This window comes from Molothrus aeneus, chromosome 9 (genome assembly GCF_037042795.1).
Source record: "Molothrus aeneus isolate 106 chromosome 9, BPBGC_Maene_1.0, whole genome shotgun sequence".
In the NCBI taxonomy this organism is placed as follows: domain Eukaryota; kingdom Metazoa; phylum Chordata; class Aves; order Passeriformes; family Icteridae; genus Molothrus; species Molothrus aeneus.
This window is the reverse complement of record NC_089654.1, coordinates 20,509,054-20,533,300: the sequence shown is the minus strand read 5'-3', so window position 1 is coordinate 20,533,300 and position 24,247 is coordinate 20,509,054. Positions and strand designations below refer to the sequence as shown.

Below are 24,247 nucleotides of genomic sequence, written 5' to 3'. Positions count from 1 at the left end.
ACATATGTTCATTTCTTGCAGATAAGGCTTGGGGTTTTATGTACATCTATGTTTACTCCTGATGGTTTTTTAAAAATTACATTTTCATAGACTGATTAAGACAGAGACATGCACAAATCACTGTCAAGAAATGAGTAAGGTTTTTAGCTAAAAGGTAGCTTAGCTGATGTTTAGCTTCTGCAAGAGACCTTAAGGGCTGTTTATATACAAATCACAAGACTAGTGGACATAAAATATAAAAAATATTAGTGAGAACTTACTCAAATAATATGCTTTTTTTTTTAATTCTACAGAGAGCTCTGTGAAGAGTACAACACTTTTACTGTTCTGTCATGTCTCTGCAACATGATTCTTACACTGAGATGGATGTAAGTACCTTGAAACTGCTTATGTAAAAGAAGTACTTTCGTAAAATCTGACCTTTATTACAGTTCTCTTCATCATGGTGACATAAGGAGGCTATGTTACCTGTCACTTTTATTAACTCACACAACTAGTCAGTTTAAGTGATGCTCAAAATTTCTCCTTCAAAAGGCTGTAGGAATGAAAAGGTTAAATCTAATTTTAAATGTCACTTTCTAGCAAAATACTTCCACTATGGAAAGGAAACATCAAGTAAGCAAAACTTGCTTAATTTGAAGCTTGTATTGGACCCTGACATGACTATTTCAAGTCACTCCATGTAGACTGGAAGAACTGCTGTAATTTCCAGCAAAATTTTACCAGACATGTACCAAGAGATGCAGTGTAAAAGAAAACTGGCTTGCAAGTATAGCTTTCCCTCATGATAAAGACAATTAAAGTTTTTTTTGAAATTTAGTCTAGAAATATGCAATGTTTTATTTGAAATTATTTGCTGCCTAGGATAAATTCATGTGATCCACACTTTTTTCACAAAAACCTCAATATAGAGAGCTAGAGGAGCACCAGCATTATTTATATAGATAAGGGATCAAACTGCTTTCAGGCTGGACATTCTCAGTACCATTGATGGCTGGAAAAAAAATGACAAAGCTCTACAACTTTTGATGCTGTCTAAGGGTTTTTTTTGATCATGGTGAAAAGTTAAATAAAATGATTAACACTAGGTCCTAAAGCTAAGTGTAATGGTCCTGTTGAATACCTCATACTTCATTGGTGACTCTTGAGTATTTGGATATGCCAATAGAGATACTGGTCCTCAGCCCAGGTTTTTCCAGAACAGAAATATGTCTAGTAGCTTTTCTGCTTGATAAGGGCTTGATGTTGTGTTGCTTTTCATGTTTACTTTAAAAACCCCCTAAAATTAGTCTGTTCAGAGAATTTATTCATATCTGACACCTGATTTGGTTGGCAAACACCTCTGAAAACACCAAGTCTGCCCCTTGATAGGTTAGTGAAAGGTTGTACTTGGATAGTAGTGCAGAATTGGGTTTTTAGCTCTTTTAGATTTGACAACTTAAAATAGGCTAAGGGGTTTCAACTTGAATAAAGTACTGCAGAAGCTATGTGAGATTTATTGGGAACTGCAAACCAGACAAACCATCCTGGACTGCCCAAACATAGTTGATGTTGTAAGTAGTACGACAAAAAATGAGGAGGAGTCTGAATAATCACGGTGTTAGCCCTTTTTATATTTATTTAGAGCATTTTTTAAGGTGTTAAATGGCTCTGAAGGTGTATAAGAGTTTAGTTCTGGGGGCCCTAGCGGGACGTTGCTGGCTGCCCTGGGCAGAGCTGGGTGCTATGGTTGGGCTGGCTGGGCAAATTCTATATTCTGCTGGGCTGGCCTGGGCCCAGGTTACTGCAGCAATGATCACCAGCAACTTACTTAACCACTGGGAGTGGTGTGACCGTGACTGTCACTGCTTGAGGATGTGCCTTAGATTGTCCTTTCATGGCCCTGAATAACATTTTACTATCTGAATTTAACTAGGCTATACTGGCATTTATATGTCTTATTTGTTCCAAAGAAATGCTGAGGGGAAAAATATAGATGTGTAGAAGTATACCTTGAATTTATGATATACATTTGCATTCTCTGCAGGGGTAAGATTATCTTGCTGTAATTACATAGTTTATCAACTGGCCACTGCTCGTGGGGCTTGCCTCACCCACTGCTGAATATGGGACCTGTACATTAATTTTAACTCTGATGATGATTGGCTGAAGTGTTCCCTATTGTCACTGCAGCCGTGGAGATCAGGCCTGATGATATGCCACCAAATCAGTGACAGTTTGCATACAGACATGGTTTACTCAGGTCTCAGCACTGCCATTCTCAGAAGATGAGGAGCTATTGAACTGTCAAACTGAGACTGAGCAGGTGACAGCTGATGCATTTTAGATCAGCTGCCTTCATGACTGATTTAGTAAACCTAACTGAGAGCAAGCAGGCTTTTTCTCCTTCAATATTATATTCTTTAGAAAAATAAGATGAAAATGAAACTGTGAAAATGTGGGGTTTTTTTTCATTTTTAAAAATTACCCTTTATTCCTTCTATTCACTTTGAAACCTTTTAGTGTTAAAAATGATAAGGATGCAAGATCTGAGAGGATTTTTTCTATGGAATGAATTGAGGTAGAGAAGTATTTTTATAATTTCCACAGCTCTGTGGCAATTTAACATCTGACTCTCAGTCAATCACTCTACCTGCTGTCTTCTATATATCATACAACTTCTTTAAATAGGTAATGCTGAAAATAACATGGACAAGCAACTACATGTGGAAGCATGTAGTAAATATAAAATGTGTTTCCTTCTCTTGCCTGAGTTGCTTCCTAATTTGATAGCATTGATTAAAAAATGAAGGTAATTCATAGTGCAAGGAGTTAGCTTAGGATGAAGCCATTTCACAAAACACAGCAAGCTTCTAGTAGGCAATGAACACAGTGGTGAGGCTGAACAAGTGGCATTGTCATTGCAAGTTGGTCTCAAAGAGCTGATTGCTCTGCTACATAAGAATTAAATCTTCTTGTGTATTCAGAGAGATATTTTCAGTAATTTCTTTTTGACACCACTAAAATTTGAAGGGCCTAACAGGGGTCTTAAGTGGAAAACTCTTTTCTGTCCATTACAGAATGTCCTTTTGGCAGAACAACTGCATATCACAGAAGAGGGAGAAAAATTTTGTAGATGTCATTTTGTTGGCAGCATCCAGTTGCTCAGAGCATTTTTTGTCTCTTGTGTCTACTCATATGCAAAAGCAAAGGATGTGGAAAGGGACCTCTTCTCTACATCTCTCCTTTTCTCTCTTTTTGACTGAAATATTCCCCTCAGAAAAGCTCTGCTGTTGCTTCCTGTGGTCTTGGGAATGCTTCTTTGTCTGATTTGACTAGCAGAGAATACAGTGCATAATATATACCTTGGGTTCAGAAGAAAAAAGATTTTTATGTCAAGAGAATTTCATGCAGTTTTTCTTGAACACTTAAAAATATAAAGATGAGATGCTAATATGAAGAGTGTGAAGTATATTTCCAAGTTGATAATACATTACATAGATTTGTTTTCTGTGTGCTGTATTGTTTTTGAGAAATTGCATTAGGGTTTTTTTCAATCTGTTAAATACTGGAAAATTGGATCACTGGAGCAGTGAGTAAACTTTGTGCCTATAATGGCCAGAGATATCCAAAACCTTCTGCATTTCTTTTATTTCCCCCCCAAAATTGCAAGCTGGAAATGAAAGTATTTATGCAGAAGTCACATGAATAATATTCTTCCTTCATCACCAGTGCAGCTGGGAATGCATTATTTCTGGTGATGACTGATGTGCTCTCTCATCTCTTTATCCTCTCCTCATGAAAATGCTTTGCTGCTGCCGAGGAGCGCGGCGTCGGACAAAGCGCAGAGTCCTGGGCTGTGCCTTTGGGAGGGCTGGGCAGGGCAAGAGCCACCAAGGAGAGGAGCAGAGATGTGTTGGAGCACGTATGCCAGTCACTAGAAGAAAGGTGATGGCCCAGGGAGGTGACAGTGCCAAATCCCTGTGTGGCTTAGTCCCAGATAGCCCAGTTCTCTAGTGGCTCTTGTTACTGTTTCTTGGTGTATTAAAAAGGAGACTTGGGGAGGGAGTGGTTGCAAATTGCTTTAGAAATCAGACTTTTATATATATATATATAAAATTAGTAATAAAAGCAGCCTTAAAAAAGTAATCAACCACAAAATACTTCACTATTTCCAGGTAAGTGTGTGCAGGGGGAAAGAGAAACATTTGTTAAATCTCTGTTATATCTGCGTGTTGGAGAAATGCCTTACAGTTCTTGCTGCAGGCTGACTTCCCTATATGCTCAAAATTCGCTTCAGTATTTATTGCAATTTAAGGTTCTATTATTGAGTATAGTGACGCAAAACAGCATTCCAGCAGAATGTTTGCTCCACAGACTCTGTGCTACCAGTCCTGCAAATATCAAAAAAGAGCCCTATTTGGATTATAGAGAACAATAATGTTATCAGAGGGATACTTGCGAATTGCATTCTATCAACTTCTTTGATATTTATTTCTACTATATATATAATTTGTAGATTCTGATTCTTTATAAGCTTCTTGATTTTCATTTAAATTATTTCAAAATATTCCATTTTTATTTGTCGGCAAAGTATCTTTCCCTATCTCTAATGGATTTATTAAAATCCATACCTCATGCTGCTGTCCCTGTACACTGGTCCCCAAATGCTGCTTTACTGTTAGTGCCATTTTTGTGTGAGTTGTGGGGCCAGATGCAATAGTCCTGTTGCTTAAATCAGGATGACAGCCTGGTGCTGGGCTTGAGCCCTCATGGCTTGTCATGATTCAGCATTCCTGCCATCAAGGGAAGGAGATCAACACAGCAGTGAAGTGGGCAGAGGGTGCCTTAATAAGAGTTGTTAATGAGGGGAAGGCATTTTTCATTTTAATGGTGCAATAGAATTTTCCCCCCAATTCACTTAATTCCTTTACCTCTGTGTATAGTTTATTACACAGAAGTGCACACTTGGGGTTAAGTTACCTGGAGAGAAGTAGTGCACACCTGGGCTATAAGTACTTTGTTTCCAGTAACAGACAGAGGCAGAGGTTTATCTAGGGTGTGAGGCTCAGGGGGCATGAAATGGTGGGGTGAGCTTCCCCTCTTGATGCATTAATTAGCATAACAATTGCAATTAGAGAGAATGGCCTGCGAGCCCTTGCTGGTGGCATCAACAGTTCCAGAAGAGAGAAAATAGTGATTTCAGCTTCTCTTATGTTATTTGTCTTTTTAGACAAAAGCAGCAAGAGAGTGCAAAGCCAAAGGTATGCTGAGGGATGTGGTAACCCCATCAGATCAAGAGGTTTCCATGGTGCTGCTCCCCAGCCCAAGTCCTTATGGGCATTGTTAGTGAAATATGGACTGCAGGCATCCCTTTGCTGTAGGGCAGATGTTTGTGTAGCTTGCTGAGGGAAAAAGAGAGAGAAGTTCATTGCATTTGCAGAGTGATATATTTAGACCTTGCTCTAAAATTATCAAGTCACTTCAACCTCCTTGTATTTTACTCTATAGGCTTGTCGTTTTCAACCTTTTTTGATCTGTGAACCTCTCAACCTTTTCCACAGAAGATACAGATCTCTGTATAGTGAGTTAAAGCCCCACTGACAATCAGCTTGAATTTTTAATGTTTTTTTTTCAAGTTATCCTTACAGATAACCCCAGACCTTGAGTGCTTGGTGGACTACATTGTGAAATCCATTGCCCTGAGGTACCAGTCATGCTGAAGTGAGCCTAAAACTACTAAGAAGTTGAAGATTCTGGCTATGAAAAAATATCTATTCTGTTGACGTAAAATAATATGGAGAGCTCCTACTATTATCTTTGAAAATATTTATAATAATTTTGAATTTTTCCTTTGCAAATTTTAAGCAAGCTGAGTCTTGGACTCTGAGTGGCCAACAGTGAGGATGGAAAGCAAGAACAGAGGTAGCTGGGAGTGGGGTGTGAGTGCTGATTCCCTCAACAAAGTAGTAGCATGTCATAGCCCCTGCAAGACCAGAAGTTCAGGTTTTGCTCTATGATCTATTGAAAAACTAAGCAGATTTTCCATGACGAGATAGAAGTTTGTTGAAAGAAATGCATTTCAGGAATCAGTGTTTCCTGATTGAACGTGCACTTTGTTAGTCAGTGTCATTCAAGCTGAGCTGCAAGCTCAGATGTCTCAGGTATTTTAGCATTGAGCCTGAACTTTACTGGTAGAAGGCTGGCTAGAGGAGAAATATGGTGAAAGGGAAATGAAGTCTGATGGGATGGCGCTGAGCAAATAATTCAAATTATTCAATGAACTGACTTTTAAAATTACTGTAGAATTCTGTGAAAAATAAGGGGCAAATAAAGCCAGCACAGGAGTCAGCCTGCTAGGAGAGTATCAGGCTTTTATTTTCACGGTTTAATTTTCTTTGGAGACATGCTTCCTAGGAGAACTTATCAACAAAGACAGCAACTATTTCATTTTGCCCACAGCCAAAAAATAATTTTTTGTTTGTGCTTATGTCTGGATCTTCCTGCTGGCTGTGAGCCTTTCTTTGAGTGTCTAGGTAGGGACAAGTTAGAATTATATGGTGCAGAACACCTGCTTGCTCCAAGATGCTAAACTGCTGCTTAATAGAAAACTTGATGTCTTACTTGTGTAGTTCTCAATATGAATTTACTATTTCTTTGACTCCTGGCTGTGTGTGATGACTTCTGTAATAAGGAGGAATGGCTAAAAATCAATGGAAAGCTGTTTTAAAATTTTCACGCATGAATTGGTATGTGTGCTTGGCATAGATTCTCAAACACAGTCAGAGCAAATGAATGGAAAGAAAAGGATGCTGGCAAGGAGGAGATGCATCAGAGAAGTTTGGATTAGATTATGCTGGGTAAAGTATTTTTAAGCAGCAAAGGAAGCCAGTAGTATTTTTTGTTTGTTTGTTTTTAATGAATATTTTTTCCTGTCTGTGCTTAAGCAAATCCTGGAAAACAGAGTAGAGTCAAGCACTTTTAAACTTTTGGGATCTTAAAGAAGAAGCTGGCAGTGAACCATGTGCATTTTATCAGCCAGCTAGTTCCAAAACTCTGGGGTCTACATAGAAAAGCAGATTTGCTTTTTAGTTTTCTGGCAGACAAAGATGGATTGCATCCTTTCCATGGCCAAAGGGGGAAGAGAGATTCTGTTTAAGGGGACAATTTGTTTCGTTGTCTTTCTTTGACTGGAGCCTTGCTTTTAGGAGAAGGGGGAAGCTATGGTAGCTGACACAAGCTTCTTGGAAAAACATTATATGGAACCTGCCAAGATGTGGGGAGAGGAATGACACTGACATACACTGATTCCATGCCTGGGGAACCTGAAAGAGAAAGTATTGAAGTGTCTAGCATCTGCTATTAGACAACAGCTTTTGGAGGTCTGTGTAATGTAAAACCTTCATTTTAGTAACATCATATTGAAGTTCCTTTTGCCTCAGAGGAACTACTGCTAACAATATTAGCATTAATATTTGTACTTCTTAAAGGGAATCTTTTGTAAATTGATGCCTAAGTTTATAATGGCTTTTTTCTGTTTTATGATCCCATAAATTCTGCTCAGGTTTATTTTAGTTTTTGAAATGTACTTATGATAGTGCAGAAAACAAAAAATATTTTGGCAAATTACTAACTGCATTTTGGAGTGGTCTATATGTGCTCATGTAAATACACACAGAAAGTGAATATTTGCAGGAACAATATTTTGCACTTAGTTCAAACTTTGTTAATAGAAAGGACTGCAACCAATTGTCCTTGAATTTCAGCTGTGGGCTTGGTAAGGAAAGATAGATTTAACAAATGATGATGTGAGGGGCCAAATAGAAGTGAAGAGGAAGGAGATGTGGATAAACAGAGCACTACCTGATGAGAGTGTTCAGGTCTCCCAGCAGCCTTAGTGGCATTTCATAAGGATTAGATTATGTTTTAAATATTGCATGATGAAAGGTGTTTCAGCATTTAAGCAGCTTCTGGAAATAAAAGAATATTGATGTGGTACTTGATCTGTTTTCTGCAGAAATGAAGTAGCTACTGATTCACTTGCACAGCATCTTCCTGCACTAGTGGGAATAGACCTCAGAAGTTAATTAGTTGGTTTTGTGCTTATCAGGAGTGGGAGAAAACTCACTGCAAGTCTCCACAAGGTGCTGGTAGCTCTCCTTTCTTTAGGGATTTCTCTGATGTTTTATAGGTAGAGGACAAGCTTGGCAAAGCCAGGCATGTTTTATGGGAGTAAGAGAGATTATGGCTGTCTTGGTCAGCTGAAGTTGATCTTGTGTTCCTGAATAATTTGCTATCCATGCCCCCAGATGCTGAGGTGAACTGGCAATTCAATAACTGTTGCTGAGCTTCAACATTGCTAGTTAAAGTTTAATGTAATACTTGCTAAAATTATTAAAGCCGTGTGCAGACTGTCTACATGTGTTACATTAGAAAATGTACTTGTGTACACATGCAGCTTCCTGGTTTTTGCTATGTTGCTTGTTTATGTGTATGACATTTTTAAAACAAGGAGAAAAAGTCTAGGAAAAAAAAATCCTTGCTGGGCCCTCTTATTATGGCCCTAATATTATATCAAATTGTGGACCAGCTATGGAAATCTTTTCTTTTAAGAGAGTGGAAATTCCACAGGAATAGATGGCAAGGAAATCCCATTCTGCTGCTCCACTCTCATCTGCCAGAGGTTGGAGGAGGGCATTGTGTTCACCATGATGTGTGAGTGCTCAGTGATTGTCCAAGCCAGAGACAGGAGAGACAGGCCAGCTCAGTGCTTGAAGTGACAGGAGTTATTTGATAGGATGGCTGGTGCAATTGTCCTGTGACAGACAGCACTGCCCAGTCCCAGTATGCAGACCAGGCTGAGGAAGTGGCCTGACATGTCACAGGGAGCTGGCACAAGCAGTACAATGTGGTGACAAATGGAGCTCTTTTGGCCAGGTCTTGGCTACTCTGTGTGGATGAGCTGTAAGTGCACGTGGAGCTGCTGCTTAGTTTCCTCTTCCTCCTCACAGCAATCTATTCCTTATTGCAAGCTCTGGTTTCAACGCACAGCTGCAAGACAAAAAAAAAAAAAGAATAAGCAGATTTGTGATATAAGACCAAAGACTCATTATTTTGAGAATCTTTTTTGAGCAGTACTTGCACAAAGGTACTGTTAATTTATAATATTTTGGGAAAAGACATTAGCTGGAGAGAAGTGCTGTCAGTAAATGTATTTTTAACTTGCAGTCTTAGTCCTTTATTTTTCAGCTCTATTAAGTACTTTCTCCAAATCCCTGGTTACATAGTTCAAAGAGATGAAGCTATTGGATTATTGTCTCTTTCCTGTCAAGGAGCCTACAAAATTCTTTCTAGAGCCTGAGTGTAGCTGCTGTTAAATAGCATGTTTTGGTGGTGCACTTTACAGTGTGTGTGCACAGAACATGTGAATGTAATTGTTCAAAACTACATTTAAGACATATGATCTTGCCATGGTAGAAGAGTATCTTAGGTTGTAGGCAACATTTAATTTAGTTAGGTTTCCTGAGGAAAATTTTCACTTCTCTTCATCCTAGCCATCTAACTGTTCCTAAGGTTAGAAAAAAGAACTTGGCTACCCAGCAAATCCTCCTACCTTCTTCTTGATCAGAGTTTCTTCAGCAGAGAAGGGAACAGAACCAATACAAATACCTGTGGATTGGGGCCATTGGTCATTGATCAGCACTAACTTGCACAGGGCATGGTACAAATGTCCAGCAAGAATAATCTCTCCAAGGCTTTTACAAACACATAATGCATAGAAAATATATCTGTTTTCTGAACCTATATTCCTACATTGTGTCTACAGACAAATGAAATGTGTCAGGCAGCCCTTGTAATAAGCAGTAAATCCATGCCCAATTCACAGAATTCTTTGTGTCTAATGAGAAATTTTTTTCTCTCAAATCCCTTAGTTGGGAAAATAGTCTTATAAATTCAATTGGTTTATGTAAGATAAGATACAATACCAATCAAATGTAAAGCTGAAATGTATAAAATGTTTTATTTCATGAATCCATGGAGAACTCTTATTGCTACCAGCATCAACTAATCATGAGCTCAAAGTGAGGCCTGAAGGGAGGTTCTCCGGCTAGTACTAAATCAGTCAGATTGGCAAAAATACTTCTAACTACATAGGATATTGATGAATATTATTAAATTTGCAGTCATGGAACATTGGATCTTTGACAGACACTTTACTAGCAAATTCCTGCATTTACTAGGCTTCCAAATTTTCAACGAGTTTAAATAGAGATGTTACATTGCAAAAGAAATCCTAAAATGCAGGTGTAATAAAATGGTTTTAATTTTTTCTCATTTGATTATGATTTTTTTTCCATTTCTTCTCCCTCCCTAAATAGCATAAGAAAAACATTTTTTCAGGTAACATTTTCCACAGATACAGCATCAAAAGATCAGATTCTGTATTAACTCTAGAAAAATTTTAGCATTAGTGTTATTGCTGAAAAGTGACCCAAAGAAATGTGAAACAGGAATTTTTTTTGATGTGGTGGCTTGTCTACCATGACAACATATAAAGGAGATGAGAACAATTTTGTTTTTTCTTTTCAAAATGAAATATCTCTCTCTGAGAACACAGTGAAAAGATTGGCTATGGCCCCAGACTTCAAATGAGAAACAAGGATGATTAATCTCTTAAAAAAAAAAAAAGATTCGTTCTTTGAATAACATGTTTGATTTTCAGTTAAAGAACTGTCGAATAAAAATCTAAGCATTTTGAACAATTTCAACACTATTTTGAAATTTTAACTAATCTCATGTTATGCTGGCTGTTATAATTGGATTGCCTCTCTTGAGTTTTCTAGGAAGAGCGTAAGAGACAAGAATAATTTTTCTGATATGATAAAAGATATAACTGCCCTATCGTATGGCTTCATCCTCTCTTGTCTGCCAGATTAGCTGTAAAAGCAAAAATTACTTTAAAAGGAAAAGCATTTTATAATATTTTGTACTTTCTTCAAGTTTTTCTTTGAGAACAATATACATCTTCAGTAAATTCATCATCATGTTGTGCTGGGCGGCCATCTGCTTATCTGGTAAGCTGTGATGAGTTTGGAATAATGCCACTTAATTCATTGGAATTTTATTTCAAATCATAAGGCAATCTTGATTTTTCTATGTATATCACTTGATTTTTTTTTATAAGTATGTTAGGAACTCATTTGATGGTCTCTTTTTGTGTTTACTGGATACGTGTGTGTGACATTTTTATTAATGGTAGACTATATTATGAATTCTGGCATTATTTTACAAACTACCCACTCCTCTGTTGTAAAGGCAAACATTAAAGGTCAGAAAATTCAGTAGTAGGTGGAGTCAGAAAGATCAAACTGATGCTAACAATGCACCTGGTGCCCTGAGAGTAGAACAGCAGTGTGGAGAGAAATGGTAGCGTGGGGCTTGGCAGCTTTGAGATCTCTGCTGGCATCCAATGATCTTTCAGTATAGGACAATCTTTTCCCATCAGTGAGCTGCCAGATAGGCTATACATTTACAGAGAGTGGATTTGTTCTGAAGTGATGCCAGCACAGGGTCTTTGTTTTGTTGTTTTGGATTTTTTAATCAATACAGTTCTGAGTAGGGATGCAATTAAGCCAGTCTAAGAATGCCTTTAGAAGTATGTTCTGCTTTCTAAATGAACGTGACTTATAGCCACATTATCATATAGTCTATCTACTTCAAACTATGCAGAGTTCTTCAGCAAGCCTTGGAAACAATGTTAACTCCAGTTATCAGCTTCTACTGCAGCATCAAACATCAGTTTTGGGGCTTCTACAGTTGCGCCTGGAATTTTGCCTTCCCTCTTACCTCAAAAAGGCAATCACCTATAGGTATTTGGGGAGTGGAGAGCAACTGTGCAAGAAAGAACAGGGAAAAAAAATAAAGAGGTCTGGTGACCTGTCCCCTGGCATTTCCTTCATCAGAGCTTCTCTCCCCATCTCCATGTTGTAGCAGAACATTCTTAACTTCTTGATGCTTGCAACAAGGAGCATTGCTCTTGCATTTGCTCCTTTCTAGACATTCCTCTGAACCCAAGCTTTTGAACCTGTTTATGTGAAAGATGAATGTGAGTACTTATCTCTTGGCTTCAGAATCAGATTTTCTACTTACTTTTCCATACCTGAAAGGGGTGACGATACAAATAATTGCCTGAATCGACAAAAGAGCTATTTATACATGCCTAACTTTATAGCAAGTGCTCTCCAAGAATATTAAGCGGCATAAAATATTTAATCCCAACAAGTATTACATAAAGAAAATGCTTAGAAAATTTGAAACTCAAAGCAGCATGTCTATATCATGTACCTGATGCTTTCAAAAAGTGCATTTTCTAAATGGTGGTCTAATCAACATGTCTACTGTGGACACTTGTCTTTTTTTTTTACATTTGGAATGATACACACAGTGAAAAAACAGTCTTCTTCCTAGCAGCCTTAGAGATTTACCAGTGGTACAAGAAAACCAGATGGAAAGAGATAGAACAGTAAGAAGAAAATGTGGAAGGGCGTCCTAGAACAAGGCATATTGTGTCCAATAGTTTTGTTTTGCTTTGTTTATATAAGCTTTTCTAGTTCCAGATTCTGTTTTCAGGAAATTTTAATGCTTAATGTGATTATTTACAGATGATCTTTTATTTAATTTCACGCATTTTCTTTCTCTGGAAAGGTTTATAATGGAAAGTGGTGCTGTACTCCTTTTGAAATCTTACTTATTCAAGATTTACTTACTTTCCTCTTCCCATCTTGATGGAAGTATAAATGTATCTCACTGAATGTTACTTAAATAGTAATTGATCTTTATACCTGTGAGCCCCCTTTCTGATAGCCACCACATTTAGGGCCATTGTGAAACCTTTTTGAACTGATTATGTGATTCCAATCAGTTCTGCACTGAACTGCCCAGAGTGCCAGCTGATGGAGTAGCCATGGTTTAGAGGTCAGATCTCATGTCATTGACAGCAGCTACACACAGGCAGGCAGAGGCTGGTTTGGCCCTTCATGATGAATTTGGGTTACTTCTTATTTTTCTCTTTCAACTTTCATCTTTTTGTTTGAGACTGTACTTGTTCCCAGACAATTTTTATATTCAGTACAAGTTCTTGCTGCGATCATCTCACTCTGAATGTCTCTTGCTGAATGAGACTTCAGTAACAGCTATATTTTACACTTTAAATGTGAATTTCAGCCTTAGTTAAGCAAGAAATTAATTCTGACCCGCCTTCTGTACCAAACCTGCCAAATGAATGGCTATTAACTCTGGATTATTAAACCCCCAAAAGCTTTTCTGCAGCTTCTGGGAGCTGACCTGGAACTTCCTTTACAAAAGGGAATGAAAAGAAAATCAGAAGCTGCAGAGGATTTTTTTTGGCTTTTTAAATTATTTTTTTTAGTAGGGGAGTATGAGTAGAGGGGAATGCAGTATATAAATATCAGAATATCCTTTCTTCTGGTTTATTTTTTATTTCCTCAGGTTTCTGGCAGAAGGACTGGCTACTGCCTCTCAGTCCATGGTATTTACTGTTGGCTTTCTTTGTCTGTCCTATTACTGGTAGGTTTTCAAGTTCTCCCTAAAGACAGGTTAGATGAACTGACAGTTTGCTGGTTGTGGGCAGTTTTCCCCTCAGGCTTGTGTTTAACACAGCAGACTTGTTTTCAGGGATTTTTTTTTTTTGTTTGGTTGGGTTTTTTTCCATGTCACACTGCAGTTGGAATAATTTTCCATGTATGTTTTGTTTTTCTAATGTTGGACACATACTTAATAGAGCAAACAAGCAAACCCTCTTCCAAAGAGAAATGAACAGGTGTTCCACAGCCCCTAGACCCGCAGCTGGACATTCTTGCTTGCTGGGCTCAGCATCGCTATGGGCGTGAGCACCTTCTTCTCTTCCAACTGGGTGTTCTGGCTCTGTCAGACTGGAACCAACTCCTTGGCTCTTGTGAACTGATGGTCTGTCCTGCAGGTTCTTTCCTTCTCCCATTTTGCCTCTCCAATATTGCAAGAATTGCTGTGCTATTCTGAGTGTAGCTGGAAATACAATTTATTTTGAAGGCAGAGTAATCTACATCTAAGGTAGATGCATCCTCTACAGGCAGACTAATACAACAGTGATATTTAACAGATACCAAGATAATTGACTGATGTAATTAATTATAGACAGGAATAGGTAGAGACAAATAAAATAGATACTTCAAAACTGTCAAGCATGCTTAACACCAAGATTACTCAGCAAAGCAGAGTGGAGAATGTTTTGGGGTGTTTGAGCAGGGCTAATCTGTATTATCTAGATGCTGTTTTATCTATTTGCTAAGTCTATTACACAGGGATACTCACTTTTCTCTTTATTTATTAAACATTTGGTTATCCCTACCTAATGCTGGTACACTGTAAAATCTTCTGTATACAAGGTGAGATGGCTGTGCTGATTGAAGGCCTGAAGATTGACTGAGCTGGAGCATTCTCAAGGCTTCAAGAAAGGTTTTTACTTGACGTGCTTTCCCACAGGAGTTCACATTTGCTGTTTTATCTCTGGGAGTGAGCTTAGTGACAGACACACACTGAGAGTCAGGGAGAAATGCCATGGGAGCTACTTAACAGCATTCAGATGCAGAGATGGCATTTGATTCCCAGCCTTCTTTGCTGCAGCCGCTTTATAAGAAATCTAAATCAGGGAACTCTACAGGGTATCAGGAAAGCAGACCTCTGATCTGTGAGCTTGCACCATTAAAAAGCAGAGTCCTGCTTCTGAAACAATAAACAAATCTAAAGGTTGTTTTGGAGTAGCTCCTGTTTATTTTGGTGGAGTCTGTGAAGTGGCAGAATTGCAGGTGTGTGGACACACCACCATGCGTGGTAGAGCCACAAGAGTTCTCTGACAAGGTGTTAACAGGTTGCCTGACATACTCATTGTAGCTGCTTCCATTTAATGTAGGAACTGCATTCGTCTAATTCCTACTTGTTCTTCAGGTAAAATGTTTTGGATGTGTTTAAAAGCAAGTGCCAGTCTTTTGAAACGGTTCCCAGAACCTGTGTTAAAGACATCAAATATTCTTTTAGAGATAGCAGAGCTTGAAATATTTCTTTTGCATTTTAGTTTTTATTCATTTGTTTAAATTTATAAGTATCTGGAGGTGAGTAATTGAAACTCGTCAGCAATCATTTTTCTTTCCCTTTAGATATATAGAGCTTGAAAAGTCTAAAATACCTTGGGAGTAGACATGCTAATGTTATGTTGAAACTTTGCCTCTCATTCATGGGAAAGGTAATTTTTTTGTGATTCTTACGGTGTGATTCTAATTTGAAATTAAGAAAGTCACCAAAAATAAACACAAAAGAAAATGACTAGATGGCAAAAGTGATAAAAATGTCAGCACTGCAGCTGTAAGATAATGCATTCCCTGATGTCAGAATTGTGAATTGTTGATGAAGTTTGCAGTAATTCCATTTTGCATATTTTTAAATTCTCATCTAACACAATTGATTTAAATGTAGAAACTTTGAAATACAAAGAATTAACCTCACCTTCCAGACAAGATGCTTAAGGTTAAAAATAATAGAAACATAAATCTTGTGTAAGTCTTATTAGAAAATAAATATCTGCACTATCTGAGTTAGATTTCTTTCAACCAAAACTCCTATTCTGAAATGCTACCATTCTGACAGTGTGACAAATTGCTGGAACAAATGCTAAATAGTTAAATGGACAAGTGATGGATGGCCTCATAAGCCTTGCAGGGCAGCCTGTGTAAGATACTAATTGGTTCTGTGGAACTGGTTTTGGTCAATAAATTCACTTGAGATATTTTTTTTTGTGTGTGTGTGTGTTAGATATCTTTAAAGAATGCAGTCTTGTAGGTGACAAACCACTTGCAATGTATTAGGCCACCAACAACTTTATTTTGTCTGCTCTACCATCTACCTTCTTTCAAGGATATAACCTACTAAAATCTATTATTGATGCACTGCTGTCTCTCAAATGGTTCTGAATTATGAGTTTATTTCAAAGCCTCTAGAATTTTCTGATGCTAAAAAATGTCCATGTTAAGTTTGCCACAGTGTTTGCAATTGCTCTTTTTTTTCTTTTCCCTTCCCCTGGAATAGATTCTGCCACTATTTCTCACTGTGAGCACTACATTCTACTGCAAAGAGCCTAAATACTAGTGTACTCCCCTTGTAAAAAATATTGCCAAGGTGAGTAAAGGCAGTCAGATTGGACTTTGAGACCTGTGTTAGGAAAGAGTTGAGCCACCAATCCTTGAACTGAACTTGGGGATAAGGAGGTAGCTGCAGAGGGGTTTTCAGGATTCTCACTTTGAGTTTAGGCACCAGGGGCTCCTTGTTCTGCAACCCCTGCACTTCCTTGAGCTCTCCTGGCTGAGCCATGGCTCATTGTGTCAGTGTAACCCAGAGCAGCCCTGTCGTGGTGGGGCTTGCAGGCTGAGCTGCAGCTTGCCCTGAGCTCCGGGGGCTGCCGTGCCAGAGGAGGCTTTGCTCACTGTGGTGGCTGAGGCACAGCCCCTCCTGGCTGGTACCCCGCCTGTCTCTGCACCCCTGCTCAGCTCTGTCTGTGCTGTGGCAGGGCTGGGATGCAGGGTGCTGTAACAGGCAAAATCCCAGCTCTTTCACTGCTCCAGAGTCTGGAAGAAAAGCTCGTTGCTCTTGTTCTGGTCCTGGGTAGATCAGCTGAAGGGTTGAAAGAGCTCACCCTGTTGTTTCCCAGGGATGAGTTGGCTGGTTTGTTTTGGACAGCTCCCTCCCACAGCCTGGCTGCTGCAAACCCCGTGTGCTGCAAACTCCTGCTCTGCACAGCATTGCACAGCCCATCCTGGGACCTGCTGTCTTGACATCATCTCCAGGCATTGAAAAGACAAGCCCTGAAGCAATTGCCTTTCAAGTCCCTCAGTCCTTTGTTGAATTTCGACCTAAGTGATTTCAGTGGAAATAAGAGATGTAGAGTTTGTTCCTGGTTTATTTTGTTTTGGGTTCTGTTTTTTTATTGCCCTTTTTTTTCCTTATTGAGTTGGTTTTTTTGTTAGTTGGGTGGATTTTTAATTTTTTAAAATTTTCATTAGTACTAAGTAGAATTTTTTTCCATGGAAGCTAAAAAAACTCCTAAGAGAACCAAAGCCAGCCTCAATAAGTGAGCCAGGGAAGCAGAAGGATTGAGATGGTTTCACAGTTTTTTCCAGATAGAAATTTCCTGTTCTATAAAGTAGAATAGGTTAATTCTAAAAACATCAGAATTTAGAAGGCTAATCTTTGATATAAAGGAATAATCTGAAATTAATTTAGAGTTTAAATAATGCTGAACTTACACATACATTATGTCTTTGTTTGCTTTGCATTCTTGCCCATGTTAATATATATGAGATGTTTCATAATTAAAACCTAGATTTCAACTGCTGTATATTTAAACCAAATTTGACTGCTTACACTTACTAGCTACCTTAGCAGCAAACAAGATGTTTCCAGAATGATCCGTATGCCTAATATATATAGATGTCAAGAAAACTTTCTGGGAATGAAAAAGCATGCAGCTGCTTTAACATTCAGTTATTTATTCAGTTACATTTATTATTCAATTCAGTGTAGTGTAGTCAACTCCTGTGGAATGCATATTCAACTGGAAGGCAAATGTATTACTTTGAGAGACTATGAAGACAAGGCTCCATAGGCTCCTTGTAAAGCTTTTGGGAGGAGGTAGATATCTCAAGGAGAACTTGCTGTTTGTGACATACAACCCAGACCTGGCTCCCCAGAACAAGAAAAACATGATTTGTCATTGTGGAAAAGTACATTCAAGTCATTATATAACAAAACAACTAATAGTTTTTTCTTTAAATCCTAATACATGATTGGATTTTATGACCAAATAACCCCCAGAACAGGCTAATGAAAGCTAATTTTGTATCAATTATCTGTATGGTAGCTTCCTTTTGCAGGTTAGTTGACTGAGGTATGCAACAATCTGAGCATATCTGTTGTTAATCCAAACAAGCAAGAGCTGAATGAGAAGAGTTCAGAGCTGTCCTGTTAGGGAAGCCTGCTGGATGTGCAGCCATCTGAGAATCAAGGGATAGCTACAGTCTATTTTCTTACATTTATTCAGATTCTGTGGCTCCACAGAAAAGGCTCACAGGTCCCTCTGGAGAGAATTTATAATGACTATTTTAGTTTATTAATACAAAGGATTGTGACTATACACATAACAGAACAAACAAATGTTATGCAATATCTGAAACACTGATCTCTATTTATGCTTGTGTGAGAACTCAAGGCTCACTTAGGATATTGAGCAGTAGAGTTTAACTACTGAATTGACCAAAGATGATAGACTTGAAATTTTCTGTGTAACCAAAAAAATTTTTAAATAATTTAACCTTTTCTTGTTTAAAGTTAATTTTGAACTTAGGACTGTATATGTTGTGTTCTGTAATACAGAAAATGCTGCTACAGGTAACCTATCAATCTTCAGTGGTGTCTGTGCCAAGAAAAGAGACCTTGCAGCACAGAGCACTCCAGTTAATGGTTACCAGGCCATAGATTAATTGTTATGAAGCAGACTTTCAGGTTTAAATACCAACATTCTTTTGCTTGTAAATCAACTGGAAGTGAGGGTCTTATGGGTCATTTGGATATTGGAAATCTGTCCTTTGAATTCAGCTGATAAACTTAGATGTTGCAAGTGTAAAGTACATAATTTGGTATAAGGAACTTGTAAATACTGTGTGTGTCTAAAATCATGATGTGCATCCCAAAGGCTTTTGGTTCCTGTAGAAATCTCTTAATCACTTCAGAAAGGAAGGGTAAGCTGTTTCTTAGGTACAGTTGGCAAGAAAACTGCTCTAAAAGCTTCTCTCCTTTTCCAAAGTTTCCCAAATAGACCTTAACTTCAAAACTTAAGTGGTTGTAAATGAAGGGTTTACTTCCAAATATCTTATGAAACAAACATGGAGGTGATGAGCTGATATGTTTGTCACACTTGTGTACTTAGGTAGCCATGTGTTTATAAAGGGTTGTGTCACATCTGTGGGAGACACTGCAGCTGTTCATAACTTTGACTGTAAAAATCTGCTGACCTGCTGGATCCCTTAACAGGTTCGAGTTATTACTTAACCTTTCTGAAAGATTTTTTTTTAAGTTTATGAAAGAATATTTTTTCAGCAAAGCTGAGTGTGTGATGTTAGAAGAGAAAGTAAAGAGATGGAAAGAATAAAACTGCTGAATGTCAAACTCACAAGGACCTACTGAAATTCAGGACAAAATCCAAATTCAGGTAATTTCTTAAGTTACCATCTGTTCTGTTCACAAGTATCTTTTATATACTATAAATATACCATACTGTAACAGCTTCCCAGCTGTGAAGAACCCATTTGCCTGACTATTCTTGTAATTCCTCCATAAAACCTTGGTTTTGAAGTTGGCCATCTGCCTAGATGCCAGTGGAATAGGCATTAATAAAATATAGTATAAAGGATAAATTAAAGCATCTGCTAAAATTAATATGAAAAGGTTCTCTTTGGCATAGCAGGAAGTACAATAGCATGGAGAAACTGAGCAGTCTGAATTGGAAGTCATAATTTTGAGATATGGAGATAATGAAGGAGGCACTTGGGAGCTGGTCCAGCAAGTGCTTGCATTCATCCAGTGTCAACCATAAGCCTGTGAGTAACCCCATTCTTGGCTTACTTGCACATAAACCCAACACTAAGTGTGTTATGTGACAGAAACCATTTTTACATCCTGCTACAGCTATAGAGTTATGGGAGATTCATTTTACTGCTGAGGATAAGCCCTAGCAAGTGCAGCTGGATTGGAAAGGTAAGGCTGTTTCCCTCTTTGTCACCACCGTGCCCTGTGTGTGTGCTGGGCTGCAGCTCAGAGCTGTAACCACGCAGCCCCCAAGGCTCAGTCTGGGCTGCATTGACTCCTCCTGGCAGAGAAGCCAAAGGGCAGGGTTCTGTAAGCACTGACCCAAGTGATGGATTTCCTGCAGGCTGAGAGGCTGCAGAACATGGGTGTTCTGTGCTTTTAGTACAGGCAGCATGTAGGCTCCACTTGTTGCTTGTGCTGATCCAGCAACAGGAGCCTGGCTTGGGCTAAGCATGAAGAAAATTAGGGAGGTGAACAGTGCAAGTGCAAATCTTTTCATTAGAGAAAGGCTTCTTTAAGAGGAGGGTGTACAGCACTAAGAGAGATTGTGGTGTATTTCTTCATCCTTAGAAGGTTTTTGGACTTGTGTTTAGTCAACACTGAGGCTGGAAGCTTCTGGAAATGTCATCCAACTGTTTTTCTTGAGACAATACCTTTTCAGAACAAATTTCTCTCTCTAGCGGAGATCAGGGCCAGGCACTTAGGAAAAAAGCAAAAGATGAGACATACATATTTGTTCTCAATATTCTACATTAATCTGGCAACAATGGGATGGGCATTTGCCAAACAGAAGGTGTTGTCTTTGTATTTATTTAATAAGTGTGAAAAAGTTTGGTTGATACACTTTAAGGTTTTCATTTTAACCTAGTAATTATTAGAATTCTGAGATATAAGAGAATTGATCTTGTTTTAGAAAGGGTTTTGGTATTTAATGATAGGGTATTTTTATGAGAAAAATCTGATTAATTTATTTACATTTTTCTGGTGTACTCTATCAGCTCTGCCTTCCTGCTACTTTGTGGGTAAACAGGAAAATGTGTTCAAATTCCAGTTTGTTAGTCAGTCACTTGAATTCTTCTACATTGTCTTGGACCTGTGTGCTCAATCCCTTAAATTGTCTGGCTCAGGAAGAACAATCCTCACTTGATCAGCTACATGGTCTTTGCCTCAGTAACTGAAATAAAGCCAGGTTGGTTTTATATAATTTCTAGCATTAAAAATGTACAGCCCTGATTCAGCTTCTTCTGAGGCTTAGCTGGGGTTTTTAGGTTTGTAGCACATTCCCTGAGCAGTGTTGCCAGCCCTGTATTGTTCATGTCCCCTGTGCTGTACTGTGTGCTTTTAAACTGGGCACTGGTTCTAGGTTTGTCTCCCACATGTCTGTTTCATGACATTATTTTAGAAATTTGCTGTGATTATTGCCTAATCACTTTGCACTCATTTCTCGGTCTTCTGGAAGCAGGGATTAACCTCCTGTGGCATTTTTGATCTAACTAGCCATGGAATTGGAATGGTTTCTGCTGCTGGTAACAGGCTCTGAATTTTGTGAAGTTTGCCTTCCTGTGGCAGCCCCCAGTCTGTGCCATGGCCAGCTTGGTGTCACTGTCTCCAGCGGGCATTTCCATGGGAGAAATGCTGTGTCCCGTGCAGCAGCAGAGGCTCTGTGACAAGCACTGCAGTCCCTTGGGTGCACTCGGCTGGTGGCACCTTGCCAGGTCAGTGCCTGGGCAGCTGCACACCCCCTCAGCAAAGAGCTGGGGGCCAGGCTGGGCAGGGCAGCCCCTCTGCTGGGCTCTGCCAGCAGCTCATTTCACGTGGGGGCGGCTGCCAGGCCAGCCCCTGAAGCATCCTGCCCTGGAGCAGCGCTGTGACGCTGGGGGAGAGGGCCCTGCTCATGCTTTGCTTTACTTGCTGGCTGCTCATCCTCAGACCTCTGGCTATTCCTCTTATGCAGCCGGATGTGACAAGTATCTCAAGGGTTTCTCTGTGTGTATCAAATCTAAAAAGAATACATCATGCCTCTAATTATGAGCTGAAAGTTTCTTTTAATTTGCTTTTATCTGTGCATTTTCTTACTGGCTCCTTATCCCTTGAAAACAAACTAGGGCCTTTGAGATGAACAGAATATTTCATGTAGGAAACATGAGTTGTGTACATTTAGTTCTAATTCTTAATATTCAGAACTTAATCAGTTCTTTACAAAAGGCATCTGGGAACTTGGTGAATACTCTGCTTACACATTCACAATTAGAAGCCTGCCTTAGGTGCTATCACATACATAGGTACATGTGTACATACAAATACACACACACACTTATTTTTTTTAATCTTTCCCTTTTCAGTAGCCTGCTTATGTAATTGATATCATCATGGTGAAAGGTTCATAGAGAAATCTTGATAAAGAGCAAGGGTGGAGACAGACAGTGGAAAAAAAGAAGAAAAACAAACCAAAACAGTAAAAAAACTGATGAAAGAAGCTGGAGACTCATATGTAAAACAGAAAAGACCACTGTGAAAATAAGCTATTTTTTATAATTTTTTTATGCTATGGATAACTTTAAAAGTTATTAGGAGAGTATTCAGGTGTGTGCAGGGAGTCTTTTACCTCACATAACATAACTTTTACTATCATTGTATATTGCAGTGGCACTCGATAGCACTGCACTAGTTAAGGGTCTGTGAGGAGTATTTCTGTTATAAATCTGGAAGATAATATCTCTGTCTTCTCATATTGCATCATCCTGAAACCTGACAAGTTGTCAGTGGAGAGGCAATTATTTCTACCATAACATAGAGAACATAATATAAATTTTGAAGGTATGTAGAAAATACGAAATCCATGAAAATATGTAGATTTAGGAGAAAGTGATGAGGTTGATGGGATTCTTTGTTTTAGTTTACCCGACCTATAAAATTTGCATGTTGAAACTTTAAAAGTGATCTTTTTCTTGCTGGTAGTTGACAATGATGTTTAATTGTGTTTTTCAGTTTTCAAGGGTGAGGGAGAGGGAATGACACAGTTGAAGCCTTAAGAAAAATGGGAGAAAAAAAACCAAACAAGACAGTGGGATTGGCCAGGAGATACTGTTCTATCCTATGAAAGAGAAATAATATTATTTCCAGTTTGTTGTTGGGTTTGGGAGCAGCTGGTGCTAGAGGAAGAGGCTGTGTTTCCCAGCAGTGACTCACTGGATCTCAGGAGCGGCAGGGAGAGCAGAGCGGGTGTGAGCAGAGCCAGGAGCGGCTGGCAGGGCTGGGACACCAAGACTCCTAGCAGGATGTAGCTCGTTATTTTTGCCTTGCAAACTCTACAAAAAGTGAACGTTTTGGAAGGGTAAGACAAAGACTAGGGAGCCAGGGGAGCAGAGATAATGTTTGGAGGGGCAAAAGGAATCTGTGAAGAAGAGTGAAGGTGCCCTTCAGCTTACCTGATAATATGCCAGCTTAGAGCAACACAATGCATCATCAGTGAAATGTATAGAAGTGGTTGTATGAACAGCATAACCAACTGAGAGTAAGTGAACTGCAAATTCAAAATTCAGATTACCCTGTATTTCAGGATGCTTGTTTGTGTGAAGAAAGCCAAGTGGCCTTGGGAAAGTTAGCGACTTTTATTTCCTTATTGTGAATTAGCTTCAGCAATGCTGATTATTGAAAATAGATGAAACTGTTTTCTTATTAAAAATCTTCAAGGTAAAAAATTCTTTCTCTCTGTCTTGCTGTGAAATTGAATTTTAACCTTTCCTATCTGCTTCCATAAAAAATGGAGGAAATGAACCTGTATTATGTCCCAGCAGTGCACTTATTTGGAAAGATGTGGGAGTTTGATTCACATTACCATAGTGGAGGTATCTCATTTACTGGCTTGGAGCTACAGTGCTTTCTTCACAGACCTCTGATGAGTGACTACATCTAATTCTTAGGACATGGAAGAGCCAAGTTCAGTTCTCTGCTCTATTATTGTTTTGTCTGCCTTATGGCCTTATACACCTTGCCTTAACATTGGGCTTGGTCTCAGAAGTCCTGTTGTAATATTTTTGCTTAATGTTGGTCAATAAAACAGAAATTTGGGTGAGAGTTGGAGACAGCAACTAAATTGTCCATGACTTGTAAAACTCCCACAGCTACTGACCAAAATGGCAAGTAATTCCGAGTGTTCTAATATTCTGGTTTTAATCAGAAATATTCTGTATACTTGTCTGATATATATTGCCATTCTGACAGTTTTCAGAGATACATTTAGGACCCAAATAGCTCAATCAGTATTTTTTTTAGGATCCTAAATTGAAATTACAACTATAAACATACAATTCAGAGAATTTTCAAAGGAATTTGTAAAATTTGTTTTCTTTTTTAAATCAGAAGAATTAAACAGAAACATCAATCAGTAAGGAAAAATGTCTTCATTATTTAGGGATAGAACCTTTATTTCTCACAGTCAGATGCGACCTACAGTTTGCATCATTGTACTGCTGAAGTGAGTGAGCAGTGAAAGCAGACACCACGCGGTCTGTGCTGAGTGGATGGGAAGCAGAAGCAGTTTTGGGCTGATAGATTGCAGAGCCGTGGTGATGAGGTC

The 24,247-nt window shown here is 38.7% G+C and overlaps 1 long non-coding RNA gene across 1 annotated transcript in view; it reads left to right on the top strand.

Moving 5' to 3' along the window:
• The first annotated feature begins 328 nt into the window (after positions 1-328).
• The window catches only part of LOC136560240 (uncharacterized), a 111,743-nt gene continuing 87,824 nt past the window's right edge, over positions 329-24,247 (top strand). The window contains exon 1 of the long non-coding RNA XR_010784100.1: positions 329-368. This is a non-coding gene — a long non-coding RNA (uncharacterized lncRNA). The remainder of the gene's footprint in view (positions 369-24,247) is intronic.